Here is a 14,491-nt window from a genome sequence, read left to right as displayed (position 1 = left end):
CTATGAAGAAGCGATGGCGGGCCCGGATTCCGACAAATGGCTAGAAGCCATGAAATCCGAGATAGGATCCATGTATGAAAACGAAGTATGGACTTTGACTGACTTGCCCGATGATCGGCGAGCCATAGAAAACAAGTGGATCTTTAAGAAGAAGACAGACGCGGATGGTAATGTGACCATCTATAAGGCTCGACTTGTCGCTAAGGGTTATCGACAAGTTCAAGGGGTTGACTACGATGAGACTTTCTCACCCGTAGCGAAGCTGAAGTCCGTCCGAATCATGTTAGCAATTGCCGCATACTATGATTATGAGATATGGCAGATGGATGTCAAAACGGCATTCCTTAACGGCTTCCTTAAGGAAGAGTTGTATATGATGCAGCCGAAAGGTTTTGTCGATCCTAAGAATGCTAACAAAGTATGCAAGCTCCAGCGCTCAATCTATGGGCTGGTGCAAGCATCTCGGAGTTGGAACATTCGCTTTGATGAGATGATCAAAGCGTTTGGGTTTACACAGACTTATGGAGAAGCCTGTGTTTACAAGAAAGTGAGTGGGAGCTCTGTAGCATTTCTCATATTATATGTGGATGACATACTATTGATGGGAAATGATATAGAATTCTTGGAAAGTATAAATGCTTATTTGAATAAGTGTTTTTCAATGAAGGACCTTGGAGAAGCTGCTTATATATTAGGCATCAAGATCTATAGAGATAGATCAAGACGCCTCATTGGTCTTTCACAGAGTACATACCTTGACAAGATATTGAAGAAGTTCAATATGGATCAGTCCAAGAAGGGGTTCTTGCCTGTATTGCAAGGTGTGCAATTGAGCACGGCTCAATGCCCGACCACGGCAGAAGATAGAGAAAAGATGAGTGTCATCCCCTATGCCTCAACCATAGGGTCTATTATGTATGCCATGCTGTGTACCAGACCTGATGTAAACCTTGCCGTAAGTTTGGTAGGAAGGTACCAAAGTAATCCCGGCATGGAACACTGGACAGCGGTCAAGAATATCCTAAAGTACCTGACAAGTACTAAGGATATGTTTCTCGTTTATGGAGGTGACGAAGAGCTCGTCGTAAAGGGTTACGTCGACGCTAGCTTCGACACAGATCTGGATGAATCGAAGTCACAAACCGGATACGTGTATATTTTGAATGGAGGAGCAGTAAGCTGGTGCAGTTGCAAGCAAAGCGTCGTGGCGGGATCTACATGTGAAGCGGAGTACATGGCAGCCTCAGAGGCAGCACAGGAAGCAGTCTGGATGAAGGAGTTCATTACCAACCTAGGGGTGATTCCCAATGCGTTGGGCCCGATGACTCTCTTCTGTGACAACACTGGAGCTATTGCCCTTGCGAAGGAGCCCAGGTTTCACAGGAAGACCAGGCATATCAAGCGTCGCTTCAACTCCATTCGTGAAAGTGTTCAAAATGGAGACATAGATATTTGTAAAGTACATACGGACCTGAATGTAGCAGATCCGTTGACTAAACCTCTCCCTAGAGCAAAACATGATCAACACCAGGACGCAATGGGTGTTCGATTCATCACAATGTAACTAGATTATTGACTCTAGTGCAAGTGGGAGACTGTTGGAAATATGCCCTAGAGGTAATAATAAATGGTTATTATTATATTTCTTTGTTCATGGTAATTGTCTATTGTTCATGCTATAATTGTATTGTCCGGAAATCGTAATACATGTGTGAATACATAGACCACAACGTGTCCCTAGCAAGCCTCTAGTTGACTAGCTCATTGATCAACAGATAGTCACGGTTTCCTGACTATGGACATTGGATGTCATTGATAACGGGATCACATCATTAGGAGAATGATGTGATGGACAAGACCCAATCCTAAGCATAGCATAAAAGATCGTGTAGTTTCGTTTGCTAGAGCTTTTCCAATGTCAAGTATCTTTTCCTTAGACCATGAGATCGTGCAACTCCCGGATACCGTAGGAGTGCTTTGGGTGTGCCAAACGTCACAACGTAACTGGGTGACTATAAAGGTGCACTACGGGTATCTCCGAAAGTGTCTATTGGGTTGGCACGGATCGAGACTGGGATTTGTCACTCCGTGTGACGGAGAGGTATCTCTGGGCCCACTCGATAATGCATCATCATAATGAGCTCTATGTGACTAAGGCGTTAGTCACGGGATCATGCATTGCGGTACGAGTAAAGAGACTTGCCGGTAACGAGATTGAACAAGGTATTGGGATACCGACGATCGAATCTCGGGCAAGTAACATACCGATTGACAAAGGGAATTGCATACGGGATTGATTGAATCCTCGACATCGTGGTTCATCTGATGAGATCATCGTGGAACATGTGGGAGCCAACATGGGTATCCAGATCCCGCTGTTGGTTATTGACCGAAGAGGCGTCTCGGTCATGTCTGCATGTCTCCCGAACCCGTAGGGTCTACACACTTAAGGTTCGGTGACGCTAGGGTTGTATAGATATGTGTACGCGGAAACCCGAAATTTGTTCGGAGTCCCGGATGAGATCCCGGACGTCACGAGAGGTTCCGGAATGGTCCGGAAGTCAAGTTTCGGCCACCGGGAAAGTTTCGGGGGTTACCGGTATTGTACCGGGACCACCGGAAGGGTCCCGGGGGTCCACCGGGTGGGGCTACCTATCCCGGAGGGCCCCGTGGGCTGAAGTGGGAAGGGAACCAGCCCCTAGTGGGCTGGGCGCCCCCCCATGGGCCTCCCCCCATGCGCCTAGGGTTGCAAACCCTAGGGTGGGGTGCTTCCCACTTGCCTTGGGGGGCAAGGCACCCCCCTTGGCCGCCGCCCCCCACCCTAGATGGGTTTTGGCCGGCGCCCCCTCCCAGGGGGCCTATATAAAGGGGGGGAGGGAGGGCAGCAAGATCTCAGCCTTGGGCGCCTCCCTCCTCCCCTGCTACACCTCTCCCTCTCGCAGAAGCTCGGCGAAGCCCTGCCGAGACCCGCTACATCCACCACCACGCCGTCGTGCTGCTGGATCTCCATCAACCTCTCCTTCCCCCTTGCTGGATCAAGAAGGAGGAGACGTCGCTGCACCGTATGTGTGTTGAACGCGGAGGTGCCGTCCGTTCGGCACTCGGTCATCGGTGATTTGGATCACGGCGAGTACGACTCCGTCATCCACGTTCATTGGAACGCTTCCGCTCGCGATCTACAAGGGTATGTAGATGCACTCATTTCCCCTCGTTGCTAGTATACTCCATAGATGCATCTTGGTGAGCGTAGAATTTTTTTAAAATTATGCTACGATTCCCAACACGCAGGGCTTCGCCAAGCACAACGGAAACTATGACGGAGGATAAACTAGAGGGGAGGGGGTTGCCGGCACACGGCTTGGTGAATCTTGATGTATTTCAGGTGCTAGCCATGCCCCTCTATTTATATGTTGAGCCCTGGGGTCGAAACTTGGAGTAAAAGCCTCCTCAAAGTCGGTTTTGCCCGCAAGAAAGAGTCCTTCTCGGACTTCCAGGACCAGACGCCACAGTGCTTGGCGTATGGCCCAGACGCCATGGGCCTCGGCGTCTGGCCTAGGTCCAAACGCCAGGGTCTCCGGCGTGTGGCCCCCTGGCCTCCGCAAAACTCCTTTTGCACCGACCTAAAGCCCCGTGGGCTTTACCCCTTGGCCGAACCATACCATCATATATATCAATCTTTACCTCCAGACCATTCCGGAGCTCCTCGTCGTGTCGATGATCTCATCCGGGACTCCGAACAACATTCGGTCACCAACATACATAACTCATATTGTACTATATCGTCAACGAAATTTAAGCGTACGGACCCTACGGGTTCGAGAACTATGTAGACATGACCGAGACACCTCTCCGGTCAATAACCAATAGCGGAACCTGGATGCCCATATTGGCTCCTACATATTCTACGAAGATATTTATCGGTTGAACCTTATGACAACATACGTAATTCCCTTTGTCCATCGGTATGTTACTTGCCCGAGATTCGATCGTCGGTATCTTCATACCTAGTTCAATCTCGTCACCGTCAAGTCTTTTTACTCGTTCCGTAATACATCATCCTGCAACTAACTCATTAGTCACTTTGCGTGCAAGGCTTCTTATGATGTGTATTACCAAGAGGGCCCAGAGATACCTCTCTGATACTCGGAGTGACAAATCCTAATCTCGATCTATGCCAACCCAACAAACACCTTCGGAGATACCTGCAAAACATCTTTATAATCACCCAGTTACGTTGTGACGTTTGATAGCACACAAGGCATTCCTCCGGTATTCGGGAGTTGCATAATCTCATAGTCGAAGGAATATGTATTTGACATGTAGAAAGCAATAGCAATAAAACTGAACGATCAATATGCTATGCTAACGAATGGGTCTTGTCCATCACATCATTCTCCTAATGATGTGATCCCGTTATCAAATGACAACTCATGTCCATGGTTAGGAAACCTTAACCATCTTTGATCAACGAGCTAGTCAAGTAGAGGCTCACTAGGGACACAGTGTTTTTCTACGTATTCACACATGTATTTAGGTTTCCGATCAATACAATTCTAGCATGAATAATAAACCTTTATCATGAATAAGTAAATAAAAACTTTATTATTGCCTCTAGGTCATATATCCTTCAGTCTCCACTTGCACTAGAGTCAATAATCTAGTTCACCTCGCCATGTGAATAACACCCATAGTTCACATCGCCATGTGATTAACACCTATAGTTCACATCGCCATGTGATTAACACCTATAGTTCACATCGCCATGTGACCAACACCCAATGGGTTTACTAGAGTCAATAATGTAGTTCACATCACCATGTGATTAAGACCCAAAGAGTAATAAGGTGTGATCATGTTTTTCTTGTGAGAGAAGTTTAGTCAACGGGTCTGCCACACTCAGATCCGTATGTATTTTGCAAATTTCTATGTCTACAATGCTCTGCATGGAGCTACTCTAGCCAATTGCTCCGACGTTCAATATGTATCCAGATATAGACTTAGAGTCATCTAGATTAGTGTCAAAGCTTGCATCGACGTAACTCTTTACGACGAACTCTTTATCACCTCCATAACCGAGAAACATTTCCTTAGTCCTCTTTAAGGCACCTAAGGATAATTTTGACCGCTGTCCAGTGGTCCACTCCTGGATCACTCTTGTACCCTCTTTGCCAGATAAGTGGCAAGACACACATCAGGTGTGGTACATAGCATGGCATATCGTATAGAACCTATGGCTGAGGCATAGGGAATGACTTTCATTCTCTCTCTATCTTCTGCCGTGGTCGGGCTTTGAGTCTTACTCAACTTCACACCTTGTAATACAGGCAAGAACCCCTTCTTTGGCTGATCCATTTTGAACTCCTTCAAAATCTTGTCAAGGTGTGTGCTTTGTGAAAGTCCTATTAAGTGTCTCGATCTATCTCTATAGATCTTGATGCCGAATACATAAGTAGCTTTACCGAGGTCTTTCATTTAAAAATACTTATTCAAGTATCCTTTTATGCTATCCAGAAATTCTATATCATTTCCAATCAATAATATGTCATCCACATATAATATCAGAAATGCTACAGAGCTCCCACTCACTTTCTTGTAAATACAGGCTTCACCGTAAGTCTGTATAAAACCATATGCTTTTATCACCTCATCAAAGCGTATATTCCAACTCTGAGATGCTTGCACCAGTCCATAGATGGATCGCTGGAGCTTGCACACTTTGTCAACACCTTTAGGATCGAGAAAACCTTCTGGTTGCATCATATACAACTCTTCTTTAAGATATCCATTAAGGAATGCAGTTTTTGACGTCCATTTGCCAGATTTCATAATCATAAAATGTGGCAATTGCTAACATGATTCGGACAGACTTAAGCATCTCTACGGGTGAGTAAGTCTCATCGTAGTCAACTCCTTGAACTTGTCGAAAACCTTTTGCGACAAGTCAAGCTTTGTAGATAGTGACAATACTATCAACATTGGTCTTCTTCATGAAGATCCATTTATTCTCAATGGCTTGCCGATCATCGGGCAAGTCCACCAAAGTCCACACTTTGTTCTCATACATGGATCCTATCTCAGATTTCACGGCCTCAAGTCATTTATCAGAATTTGGGCTCATCATAGCTTCTTCATAGTTCGTAGGTTCGTCATGGTGTAGTAACATGACTTCCAGGATAGGATTACCGTACCACTCTGGTGCAGAACGTGCTCTGTTCGACCTACGAGGTCCAGTAGTAACTTGATCCAAAGTTTCATGATCATCATCATTAACTTCCTCTCTAGGTTGTGTAGGCATCACGAGAACAAATTTCTCTAATGTGCTACTTTCCAAGTTGAGAGAAGGTACAATTACCTCATCAAGTTATACTTTCCTCCCACTCACTTCTTTCGATAGAAACTCCTTCTCTAGAAATGTTCCATTCTTGGCAACAAACATCTTGCCTTCAGATCTGTGGTAGAAGGTGTACCCAATTGTTTCCTTAGGGTATCCTATGAAGACGCACTTCTCCGATTTGGGTTCGAGCTTATTAGGCTGAAGCCTTTTGACATAAGTGTCGCAACCCCAAACTTTAAGAAATGATAACTTAGGTTTCTTGCCGAACCATAGTTAATACGGTGTCATCTCAATGGATTTAGACGGTGCCCTATTTAACATGAATGCAGTTGTCTCTAACGCATAACCCCAAAATGATAGTGGTAAATCGGTAAGAGACATCATAGATCGCGCCATATCTAATAAAGTACAGTTACGACGTTCGGACACACCATTACGCTGTGGTGTTCCAGGTGGCGTGAGTTGTGAAACTATTCCACATTGTTTTAAATGACGACCAAACTCGTAACTCAAATATTCGCCTCCACGATCAGATCGTAGAAACTTTATTTTCTTATTACGATGATTCTCCACTTCACTCTGAAATTCTTTGAACTTTTCAAATGTTTCGGGCTTATGTTTCATCAAGTAGATATGTCCATACCTACTCAAATCATCTGTGAAGGTCAGAAAATAATGATACCTGTTGTGTGCTTCAACCCTCATCAAACCGCATACATTGGTATGTATTATTTCCAATAAGTCATTAGCTTGCTCTGTTGTTTCGAAGAATGGAGTTTTAGTCATCTTGCCCATAAGGCATGGTTCGCAAGCATCAAATGATTCATAATCAAGTGATTCCAAAAGCCCATCTGCATGGAGTTTCTTCATGCGCTTTACACCAATATGACCTAAACGACAGTGCCACAAATATATTGCACTATCATTATCAACTGCATCTTTTGGCATCATTATTATGAATATGTGCATCACTACGATCGAGATTCAATAAACCATTTACATTGGGTGTATGACCATAGAAGGTATTATTCATGTAAACAGAACAACAATTATTCTTTGACTTAAATGAATAACCGTATTGCAGTAAACATGATCCAATCATATTCATGCTCAACGCAAACACCAAATAGCATTTATCTAGGTTCAACACTAATCCCGAAGGTAGAGGGAGTGTGCGATGGTGATCTTATCAACCTTGGAATCACTTCCAACACATATCGTCACCTCGCCCTTAACTAGTCTCTGTTCATTCTGCAACTCCTGTTTCGAGTTATTAATCTTAGAAACTGAACCGGTATCAAATCCCCAGGGTCTACTATGAACACTACTAAGGTACACATCAATAATCTGTATATCAAATATACCTTTGTTCACTTGCCATCCTTCTTATCCGCCAAATGTTTGGGGCAGTTCCGCTTCCAGTGACCATTTCCTTTACAGTAGAAACACTCAGTTTCAAGCTTTTGGGTCCAGCTTTGGACTTCTTCACAGGAGTGGCAACTTACTTGCCATTCTTCTTGAAGTTCCCTTTCTACCCCTTGCCCTTTTTCTTAAAACTAGTGGTCTTATTAACCATCAACACTTGATGTTCTTTCTTGGTTTCTACCTTCGCCGATTTCAGCATCGCGAAGAGCTCGGGAATCATTTTTGTCATCCCTTGCATATTATAGTTCATCACGAAGTTCTAGTAGCTTGGTGATAGTGACTAGAGAACTCTGTCAATCACTATCTTATCTGGAAGATTAACTCCCACTTGATTCAAGCGATTGTAGTACTCGGACATTTTGAGCACATGCTCACTGGTTGAGCTATTCTCCTCCATCTTGTAGGCAAAATACTTGTTAGAGGTCTCATACCTCTCGACATGGGCATGAGTCTGAAATACCACTTTGAACACTTGGAACATCTCATATGTTCCATGGCATTCAAAACGTTTTTGAAGTCCCAGTTCTAAGACGTAAAGCATGGCGCACTAAACTATTAATTAGTCATCATATCGAGCTTGCCAAACATTCATAACGTCTACATCTGCTCCTGCAATAGGTCTGTCACCTAGCGGTGCATTAATGACATAATTCTTCTGTGCAGCAATGAGGATAATCCTCAGATCACGGACCTGTTGGGGAACACAGTATTTCATAAAAAATTCCTACGACCATGCAAGATCTATCTAGGATATGAATAGCAACGAGAGGGGAGAGTGTGTCCACGTACCCTCGTAGCCGGAAGCGGAAGCGTTTAGTAATGTGGTTAATGTAGTCAAACGTCCTCGCGATCCAACCGATCCAAGTACCGAACGTACGACACCTCCGCGTTCAGCACACGTTCAGCTTGATGACATCCCTCGAGCTCTTGATCCAGTTGACGAGGGAGAGTTCCGTCAACATGACGGTGTGGCGACGATGATGATGAAGTTACCGGCGCAGGGCTTTGCCTAAGCACTACGACGATATGACCGAGGTGTGTAACAGGGGGGCACATGTTGGGGATCGTAGCAGAATTTTAAAATTTTCCTACGCTCACCAAGATCCATCTATGGAGTATACTAGCAACGAGGGGGAGTGCATCTACATACCCTTGTAGATCGCGAGCGGAAGCGTTCCAATGAACGTGGTTGATGGAGTCGTACTCGCCGTGATCCAAATCACCGATGACCGAGTGCCGAACGGACGGCACCTCCGCGTTAAACACACGTACGGTGCAGCGACGTCTCCTCCTTCTTGATCCAGCAAGGGGCAAGGGGAGGTTGATGGAGATCCAGCAGCACGACGGCGTGGTGGTGGATGTAGCGGGATCTCGGCAGGGCTTCGCCGAGCTTCTGCGAGAGGGAGACGTGTTGCAGGGGAGGAGGGAGGCGCCCAAGGCTGTAGTATTGCTGCCCTCCCTCCCCGCTTTATATAGGCCCCCTGGGAGGGGGGGCGCCGGCCAGGAACCCATCTGCATGGGGGGGGGGCGCCGGCCAGGGGGGAGACTTGCCCCCCAAGGCAAGTGGGGCGCCCCCCACCCTAGGGTTTCCAACCCTAGGCGCAGGGGGGAGGCCCATGGGGGGCGCCCCAGCCCACTAAGGGCTGGTTCCCTTCCCACTTCAGCCCATGGGGCCCTCCAGGATAGGTGGCCCCACCCGGTGGACCCCCGGGACCCTTCCGGTGGTCCCGGTACAATACCAGTGACCCCCAAAACTTTCCCGGTGGCCGAAACTTGTCTTCCTATATATAATTCTTCACCTCCGGACCATTCTGGAACTCCTTGTGACGTCCGGGATCTCATCCGGGACTCTGAACAACTTTCGGGTTTCCGCATACTCATATCTCTACAACCCTAGCGTCACCGAACCTTAAGTGTGTAGACCCTACGGGTTCGGGAGACATGCAGACATGACCGAGACGCCTCTCCGGTCAATAACCAACAGCGGGATCTGGATATCCATGTTGGCTCCCACATGTTCCATGATGATCTCATCGGATGAACCACGATGTCGAGGATTCAATCAATCCCGTATACAATTCCCTTTGTCAATCGGTATGTTACTTGCCCGAGATTCGATCGTCGGTATCCCAATACCTTGTTCAATCTCGTTACCGGCAAGTCTCTTTACTCGTACCGCAATGCATGATCCCGTGACTAACTCCTTAGTCACATTGAGCTCATTATGATGATGCATTACCGAGTGGGCCCAGAGATACCTCTCCGTCATACGGAGTGACAAATCCCAGTCTCGATCCGTGCCAACCCAACAGACACTTTCGGAGATACCCGTAGTATACCTTTATAGTCACCCAGTTACGTTGTGACGTTTGGCAGACCCAAAGTACTCCTACGGTATCCGGGAGTTGCACGATCTCATGGTCTAAGGAAAAGATACTTGACATTGGAAAAGCTCTAGCAAACGAACTACACGATCTTTGAGCTATGCTTAGGATTGGGTCTTGTCCATCACATCATTCTCCTAATGATGTGATCCCGTTATCAATGACATCCAATGTCCATAGTCAGGAAACCATGACTATTTGTTGATCAACGAGCTAGTCAACTAGAGGCTTACTAGGGACACGTTGTGGTCTATGTATTCACACATGTATTACGATTTCCGGATAACACAATTATAGCATGAACAATAGACAATTATCATGAACAAAGAAATATAATAATAACCGTTTATTATTGCCTCTAGGGCATATTTCCAACAGTCTCCCACTTGCACTAGAGTCAATAATCTAGTTACATTGTGATGAATCGAACACCCATTGCGTCCTGGTGTTGATCATGTTTTGCTCTTGGGAGAGGTTTAGTCAACGGATCTGCTACATTCAGGTCCGTATGTACTTTACAAATATCTATATCTCCATTTTGAACACTTTCACGAATGGAGTTGAAGCAACGCTTGATATGCCTGGTCTTCCTGTGAAACCTGGGCTCCTTCGCAAGGGCAATAGCTCCAGTGTTGTCACAGAAGAGAGTCATCGGGCCCGACGCATTGGGAATCACCCCTAGGTCGGTAATGAACTCCTTCATCCAGACTGCTTCCTGTGCTGCCTCCGAGGCTGCCATGTACTCCGCTTCACATGTAGATCCCGCCACGACGCTTTGCTTGCAACTGCACCAGCTTACTGCTCCTCCATTCAAAATATACACGTATCCGGTTTGTGACTTCGAGTCATCCAGATCTGTGTCGAAGCTAGCGTCGACGTAACCCTTTACGACGAGCTCTTCGTCACCTCCATAAACGAGAAACATATCCTTAGTCCTCTTCAGGTACTTCAGGATATTCTTGACTGCTATCCAGTGTTCCATGCCGGGATTACTTTGGTACCTTCCTACCAAACTTACGGCAAGGTTTACATCAGGCCTGGTACACAGCATGGCATACATAATAGACCCTATGGCCGAGGCATAGGGGATGACACTCATCTTTTCTCTATCTTCTGCCGTGGTCGGGCATTGAGCCGTGCTCAATTGCACACCTTGCAATACAGGCAAGAACCCCTTCTTGGACTGATCCATATTGAACTTCTTCAATATCTTGTCAAGGTATGTACTCTGTGAAAGACCAATGAGGCGTCTTGATCTATCTCTATAGATCTTGATGCCTAATATATAAGTAGCTTCTCCATGGTCCTTCATTGAAAAACACTTATTCAAATAGGCCTTTATACTTTCCAAGAATTCTATATCCTTTCCCATCAATAGTATGTCATCCACATATAATATGAGAAATGCTACAGAGATCCCACTCACTTTCTTGTAAACACAGGCTTCTCCATAAGTCTGTGTGAACCCAAACACTTTGATCATCTCATCAAAGCGAATGTTCCAACTCCGAGATGCTTGCACCAGCCCATAGATTGAGCGCTGGAGCTTGCATACTTTGTTAGCATTCTTAGGATCGACATAACCTTCCGGTTGCATCATATACAACTCTTCCTTAAGGAAGCCGTTAAGGAATGCCGTTTTGACGTCCATCTGCCATATCTCATAATAATAGTATGCGGCAATTGCTAACATGATTCGGACGGACTTCAGCTTCGCTACGGGTGAGAAAGTCTCATCGTAGTCAACCCCTTGAACTTGTCGATAACCCTTAGCGACAAGTAGAGCCTTATAGATGGTCACATTACCATCCGCGTCTGTCTTCCTCTTAAAGATCCATTTGTTTTCTATGGCTCGCTGATCATCGGGCAAGTCAGTCAAAATCCATACTTCGTTTTCATACATGGATCCTATCTCGGATTTCATGGCTTCTAGCCATTTGTCGGAATCCGGGCCCGCCATCGCTTCTTCATAGTTCGAAGGTTCACCGTTGTCTAACAACATGATTACCAGGACAGGGTTGCCGTACCACTCTGGTGTGGAACGTGTCCTTGTGGACCTACGAAGTTCAGCAGTAACTTGATCTGAAGCTTCATGATCATCATCATTAACTTCCTCCCCAGTCGGTGTAGGCACCACAGGAACATCTTCCCGCGCTGCGCTACTTTCCGGTTCGGAAGGGGTGACTATCACCTCATCAAGTTCCACTTTCCTCCCACTCAATTCTTTCGAGAGAAACTCCTTCTCTAGAAAGGACCCGTTCTTGGCAACGAAGATCTCGCCTTCGGATATGAGGTAGAAGGTATACCCAATAGTTTCCTTAGGGTATCCTATGAAGACGCATTTCTCCGACTTGGGTTCGAGCTTTTCAAGTTGAAGTTTCTTGACATAAGCATCGCATCCCCAAACTTTTAGAAATGACAGCTTAGGTTTCTTCCCAAACCATAATTCATACGGTGTCATTTCAACGGATTTCGACGGAGCCCTATTTAAAGTGAATGCGGCAGTCTCTAAAGCATAGCCCCAAAATGAGAGCGGTAAATCGGTAAGAGATATCATAGATCGCACCATATCCAATAGAGTGCGATTACGACGTTCGGACACACCGTTTCGCTGAGGTGTTCCAGGCGGCGTGAGTTGTGAAACGATTCCACATTTCCTTAAGTGCGCACCAAATTCGTGACTTAAATATTCTCCACCATGATCTGATCGTAAGAATTTTATTTTTCTGTCACATTGATTCTCAACCTCACTCTGAAATTCCTTGAACTTTTCAAAGGTTTCAGACTTGTGTTTCATTAGGTAGACATACCCATATCTACTTAAATCATTAGTGAGAGTGAGAACATAACGATATCCTCCGCGAGCCTCAACACTCATTGGACCGCACACATCGGTATGTATGATTCCCAATAAGTTGGTTGCTCGCTCCATTGTTCCGGAGAACGGAGTCTTGGTCATCTTACCTATGAGGCATGGTTCGCACGTGTCAAATGATTCGTAATCAAGAGACTCCAGAAGTCCATCTGCATGGAGCTTCTTCATGCGCTTGACACCAATGTGACCAAGGCGGCAGTGCCACAAGTATGTGGGACTATCGTTATCAACTTTACATCTTTTGGTATTCACACTATGAATATGTGTAACATCACGTTTGAGATTCATCAAGAATAAACCATTGACCAGCGGGGCATGACCATAAAACATATCTCTCATATAAATAGAACAACCATTATTCTCGGATTTAAATGAGTAGCCATCTCGAATTAAACGAGATCCAGATACAATGTTCATGCTCAAAGCTGGCACTAAATAACAATTATTGAGGTTTAAAACTAATCCCGTAGGTAGATGCAGAGGTAGCGTGCCGACGGCGATCACATCGACCTTGGAACCATTCCCGACGCGCATCGTCACCTCGTCCTTTGCCAGTCTCCGTTTATTCCGCAGTTCCTGTTTTGAGTTACAAATATGAGCAACCGCACCGGTATCAAATACCCAGGAGCTACTACGAGTACTGGTAAGGTACACATCAATTACATGTATATCACATATACCTTTGGTATTGCCGGCCTTCTTGTCCGCTAAGTAGTTGGGGCAGTTCCGCTTCCAGTGACCACTTCCCTTGCAATAAAAGCACTCAGTCTCGGGCTTGGGTCCATTCCTTGGCTTCTTCCCGGCAACTGGCTTACCGTGCGCGGCAACTCCCTTGCTGTCCTTCTTGAAGTTCTTCTTACCCTTGCCCTTCTTGAACTTAGTGGTTTTATTCACCATCAACACTTGATGTCCTTTTCTGATCTCCACCTCCGCTGATTTCAGCATTGAATATACCTCAGGAATGGTCTTTTCCATCCCCTGCATATTGAAGTTCATCACAAAGCTCTTGTAGCTTGGTGGAAGCGATTGGAGGATTCTGTCAATGACCGCGTCATCCGGGAGATTAACTCCCAGCTGAGACAAGCGGTTGTGTAACCCAGACATTCTGAGTATGTGCTCACTAACAGAACTATTCTCCTCCATTTTACAGCTGAAGAACTTGTCGGAGACTTCATATCTCTCGACCCGGGCATGAGCTTGGAAAACCATTTTCAGCTCCTCGAACATCTCATATGCTCCATGTTTCTCAAAACGCTTTTGAAGACCCGGTTCTAAGCTGCAAAGCATGCCGCACTGAACGAGGGAGTAATCATCAGCACGTGATTGCCAAGCGTTCATAACGTCTTGGTTCTCTGGGATTGGTGCTTCACCTAGCGGTGCTTCTAAGACATAATCTTTCTTGGCAGCTATGAGGATGATCCTCAGGTTCCGGACCCAGTCCGTATAGTTACTGCCATCATCTTTCAGCTTGGT

The sequence above is a fragment of the Aegilops tauschii genome, chromosome 5 (genome assembly GCF_002575655.3).
Source record: "Aegilops tauschii subsp. strangulata cultivar AL8/78 chromosome 5, Aet v6.0, whole genome shotgun sequence".
In the NCBI taxonomy this organism is placed as follows: Eukaryota; Viridiplantae; Streptophyta; class Magnoliopsida; order Poales; family Poaceae; genus Aegilops; species Aegilops tauschii.
This window is presented reverse-complemented; position numbering follows the sequence as displayed.